Below are 5,877 nucleotides of genomic sequence, written 5' to 3' on the forward strand. Positions count from 1 at the left end.
TAAAGAATAATGTAGAGTCTGCAAAATACCATGTAACATGGATGAACTTGGAGGATATTATGCTGAGTGAAATAAGTCAATCCCAGAAGGACAAATATAGTATTAGTTCATTGTTGTGGAGGGTCAAGGGAAGGTTTATATAAGGAGGGAAACTTTCTTGGTTGGTTGCCAGGGGTGGGAGGAGAGGGGAGGGAACATTGCAAAAAAAAAAAAAAAATGCATTGACCCATGTCACTTTAGTTTTTTGTATTCCACTGTACAATAATTATGTTTCAATAAAATGCATTTAAAAAAATCTAACAAGCACTTATCCAAGGTACGACAGTTGGTTTCTATTCACCTGGAGCAGCAGAGGAAGAGGAGATTCAGGAATCAGAGAAGGAAATACAATGCATATCTGGTTGCCTCTATGAACAACTGCTTCCTTTGCCATGAGACCAGAATAACCAGACGATGCCCAGCTACCATTACTGAACATTTTGATCAAAGATTCTATAGAAGAATCTTCATTGAAAGGGAGGAAAATGCAGAACAGATTTTCAATTTTTCAATGGAATCTAGACTTTCTGGAACCACTGAGGCTGGATAGCCCCTAAAAACTATTGCCCTGGAATAATATTTAAACTTTAAACCTTACACCAAAACTATGCTCTGAAGTCTTCTTTGAACCAAACAATGGTTTAGTTTAAGCAGTAAAGTATGGTTGCCTTAAGCATTGTGTTCTTTTTTAAAAAATTATCTCTGTGAGATCAACTTGACAACAGCAATAGAAACTGGAAAGATTAAATGAAAAGTTTAGGTAGCAGTAAGTTTTAAGTTATTGGTGGTAGAATAATTTGGAAAAGGATAGTAAGAATGGTTGCACAACTTGAAGAATGTAATTGTTTTGGTTCTCTAGTGCTGCTGTAACAGACATACCACAAATGTATGGCTTGAACAAATAGGGATCTGTTCACATACCGTTTTGGAGGCTAGAAGTCTGAATTCAAAGAACCAGCTTAGAGGCTGGGTGAAGTCCCCTTGACCTTGGGCTTCAGCTCTGCCTCTTGCTCCTGGCCCACTAGTGTGGGAGGTTTCTCTTAACTCAGGCAGCTGCTGGCTACTGAGGCTTACAAACCCAAGGTCCACAAGCAAATAATAATCTTTACAGTCCCAACAACACAGCAGGCCTCTGGTTCAAGTCCAGGAACAATCCTAAAATCAGCAGACAACATGGCAGGCTGATGAATAAAGACTTGGCTACATGTAGGGTTCAAGTGTGCCAAAAAGCTCAGAGACCTTCCTCAAAGCTTCTTCTTATATACTAGAAGCAGACCACATCCCTTAGGCAGTTACTCAGCTGCTTACAGTAGATTCCACCATGGAGTTGATTACCATTCTTCTCATGGGGAATAATTACATCCAGCTGCCCACCCACTGAACCAGGCCCAGCCAAGTTGACACATAACCTTAACTACCACAATAATCAATGTCACTGAATTGTACAAATTATAGAAATTGTTGAAGTGGTATATCATTTGCTGTGTACATTTTCACCAACATAAATATAAAATAAAAATAATACTTGGAACTGGTTCTGCCTGGGTTTAATAAATTAATGTTGTTCTAGTTTGTAGTAAGTTGGATTCTGGTTCCTAGTGAAAACAGTCTCATTTCAAGTAAAATAGCTTGTTATGTTAAAATAAAATAAAATTTAAAAAAGCCAGTCAGTATAGAGTTGTTTTCTTTCTTTGAGGCAATAAATCTTTGATGAGATGAATATTTCTTCTAAATATCTGTCATGTGCCCCCAACCCTGGCCACTATTTCATTTAATTTCTGTTCTTCTTTGCTTCACTATATGGGGGCTGCTTCAAAGGAGTTTCTGCTTCAAAGGAGAAACTTCAAAGGAGAAACCTTTTTTTCTCCTTCAAAGGAGTCCCTAGGTGATACAGATAGAGTTTAACTGCTACATTAAAGGTAATAATAATAATAATAATAATAAATTATACACACACACATATCTGTGGTGGTTAAGTTTGTGTGTCAACTTGGCTAGGCCTGGTTGAGTGGCTGGGCAGCTGGATGTAGTTATTTCCCATGATGAGACTAGTAATCTACTCCATGGTGGAATCTACTGTGAGCAATTGAGTAGTTGCCTTTGGGTATGTGGTTTTCTTCCTGTATATAAGAAACAGCTTTGGGAATGGTCTTTAGCTTATGGCATACTTGAACCCTGCATGTAGCTGTGTTATTGTTCAGCAACCTGCCATGCTCTGCCAACATTGGGACTTCAATGGACTTGAATTAATGGCCTGCTGTGTGGTTTGGTAACATTAGAACTGTGCCATTTTATTTGTTGACCTTGGGCTTGTTAGCCTCAGCAGCCAGTAGCTGCCTGAGTGAAGAGATGCCTCTAGCTTCAGTGGGCCAGGAGCAGGAGGCAGAGCTGAAGCCCAAGGTGGAGGGGCTTTCACTCAGCCCCTACAATCTGGCACTTTGACCTTGGACTTAAAGCCTCCAAATTGTAAGAAGAAACTCCTATTTGTTAAGGCCATCCCATTTGTGGTATATATTCTTGTCAGAGCAGCACTAGGTAACCAGAACAGTACATAATATAATTTCATATATACCTCAAAAGAATTGCATGACAAAATGCCCATAATATTAAATGGGAAATTATATTCCAAAAAAAACCCACTGTCATTGAGTTGATTCCAACTCATAGTGACCCCCACTGGGTTTCTGAGGCTGTAAATCTTTACAGAAGTAGTTTGCCCCATATTTCTTCTGCAGAGCAGCTGGTGGGTTTGAACCACTGACCTTCTGGTTAGCAGCCAAATGCCTTATCCACAACACCATCAGACCTCCTTGGGAAATTATATTATAAAACAGTGTATTCAATATGCTTCCCCTTTATGAAGGCTTATACACAAATGGGTTTAGACATTAAAATGACTGTTAATGATACATTTAAAAATGGTTACCTTAAGGTAGCAGAATAATAGGTACTTTTTCCCCCCTTTTTATACCTTTCTGTATTTTCCAGATTTCTCCAATAAACAAGTAATATTTTTTAAACAAAGACAATGAAGTTTGAGATTGTAAAGAAAGAGATAGGATGGTAACTGAAGGGAACACCAGGGTGAGGGAAATATAGGAATTTGAGAAAAACCTATTTGTAGGCTATTTGTGTGGGGAGGAGAGATTGAAGATGAGAGGATGGGAGATGACTGAAGCAATGAGCTCCCCAAAAAGGAGGGAGGAGAACAGACTTAGATCCAGAGGGAGGCATTGACTTACACAAAGAGAGACTCTTAGAGAAGAAGGTGAGAGGACAGATGGGAAAAGTCAGAAGATGCTTGAAGTAATTTTGAGTGACCCACATCTTCTGTAAGATAGGAAGTCTCTTTAAGGAGTTCATAATCTAGGCTCTTTTAGTTTGGTTTGGTTTCTAGCATAGTGGTGCAGTGGTTAAGGCATTCAGCTCCTAAACAAAAGGTCAGCGGTTTGAACCCATCAGCTGCTCAATGGGAGCAAGATTTGGCAGTCTGCATCCATAAAGATTTACAGCCTTGGAAACCATATGGGGGGAGTTCTACTCTGTTCTGTAGAGTCACTAGAAGTCAGAATCAGCTTGGTGGCAGTGAGTTTGATTTGGTTTGAGCATAAAAACAAGTGTTCTCTTCTCCTCTGTTATATCTTTCCTCTCCCAAATCATAACTCCCAAATCATAACTCCAAGAAGTTCCAGTGCAAATCAACAAGGATTCACTTATCTCCAGTGCCTTGGTCAGAAAGTTGAGGTGAGTGCTACTTATCCTCATGTGAAAATAGATGAAGTGGGTTTGGGGAAAAGATTTTCAAGCTATTCTTGGAACTTGAACCGGTGAGCAGTGTTGTCACTAGGGTTGTCACTTAGTGCAGTAATTCATGGTGTCACACACACCCCTCCCATGGACCTCATCCTGTATCAGACCGTACAGAATCCTTAGTAATGTTTATTATGGATCTTAGTCATAGAATAATATATGATAAGTATAGTTGTACATTGCTTAAATGTAATGATTCTTAGATTATATGAATACTTACAACAAAACTGAGGAAAAGCTGGGGACAAAAGAGCAGCAGGATCCAGGTAAGGGGAGGGAGACAGGCCCCACCCAAGAGACAGGAAGAGGGAGAAAGCTGGGGATGACAGAGTGGTAGGATCTAGGTAAGGGGAGGATGGAGAAGTTTTGAACAGCTAAGAGAGACAAACTTGTCTGTCAGTTTGTTGTACTCTGATGGCTTGTGTGTTGCTGTGACATTTGAGGCTGTGCCACCAGTGTTTCAAACACCAGCAGGGTTGCACATGGTGCACAGATTTCAACACAGCTTACAGACTGAGACAGACTAGGAAGAAGGAAAAGGCCATCCACTTCTCAAAGAATTGGCCAGGGAAAATCTTTTGAATAACAGAGAAACATTGTCTGATATATTATTGGGAAACTTTATGAATAGCCCAGGATCATTGTCTGATACAGCTCAGAAAGATGAGCCCCTTCGGTTGGAAGTCACTCAAAATATGACTGGGATAGGGCTGCCTTATCAGAGTAGAACAAAGTTTAATGATATGTATAAAGTAAAGCTTTTGGAACCTCCATTTGCTGACGTGGCATGACTCAAATTGAGGAGAAACAGCTGCAAACATCCATTAATAATCAGAACAGGAAATGTATGAAGTATGAATCTAGGAAAATTGGAAGTGGCCAAAATGAAATGGAACACATAAAGATTGATATCCTAGGCATTATTGTTGTTATGTGCCGTCGAGTCAGCCACGACTCATAACGATCCCTCCTTGGGTTTCCGAGGCAGTATCACTATGGAAGTAGATTGCCCAACCTTCCTTCTGAGGAATGGCTGGTAGGTTTGAACCACCAGCTTCTGGTTAGCAGCCAAGTGCCTTAGGCACTATGCTATCAGAGCTCCTATCCTAGGCATTTGTGAACTGAAATGGACTGGTTTAGGCCATTTTGAATCAGACAACCATATGATCTGCTATGCCAGGAATGACAATTTAAAGAGGAATGGTTTGGCATTCATCATCACAAAAGATGTTTCAAGATCTGTCCTGAAGTACAATGGTGTCTGTGATAGGATAATATCCATACACCTACAAGGAAGACCAGTTAATACTACTATTATTCAAATTTATGCACAAACCACCAAAGCCAAAGGTGAAGATTTTTATTAACTTCTGCAGTCTGAAATTGACTGACCATGCAATCAAGATGTGTTAATTATCACTGGTGACTGGAATGCAAAAGTTGGAAACAAAGAAGAATCACCGGTAGTTGGAAAATTTGGCTTTGGTGAAAGAAATGATGCTGGAGATCGCATGATAGAGTTTTGCAATACCAACGACTTATTCATGGCAAATACCTTTTTTTTTAATAACACAAACAGCAGCTATACATGTGGACTTTGTCACATGGAGTACACAGGAATCAGATTGACTACATCTGTGGCAAGAGGCGATGGCAACGTTCAATATCTTCAGCCAAAAGAAGGCCAGGAGCTGATTTTGGACAGATCATTAACTGCTCATATGCAAGTTCAACTTGAAGTTGAAGACAATTAAATCCAGGAGAGCCAAAATATGACCTTGAATATATCCCTCCTGAGTTTAGAGACCATCTAAAGAACAGATTTGATGCACTGAACACCAATGACTGAAAACCAGCAGAGTTGTGGGATGATATCAAGAACATCATCCATGAAGAAAGCAAGAGATAATTAAAAAGACAAGAAGAAAAGACCTAAATGGATGTCAGAAGAGACTCTGAAACTTGCCCTTGAGCAGAGAGTAGCTAAAGCAAATGAAAGAAATGACAAGATAAAAGAGCTGAACAGAA

The sequence above is a fragment of the Orycteropus afer genome, unplaced genomic scaffold (genome assembly GCF_000298275.1).
Source record: "Orycteropus afer afer isolate SDZICR_OR568_19922 unplaced genomic scaffold, OryAfe1.0 scaffold00533, whole genome shotgun sequence".
In the NCBI taxonomy this organism is placed as follows: domain Eukaryota; kingdom Metazoa; phylum Chordata; class Mammalia; order Tubulidentata; family Orycteropodidae; genus Orycteropus; species Orycteropus afer.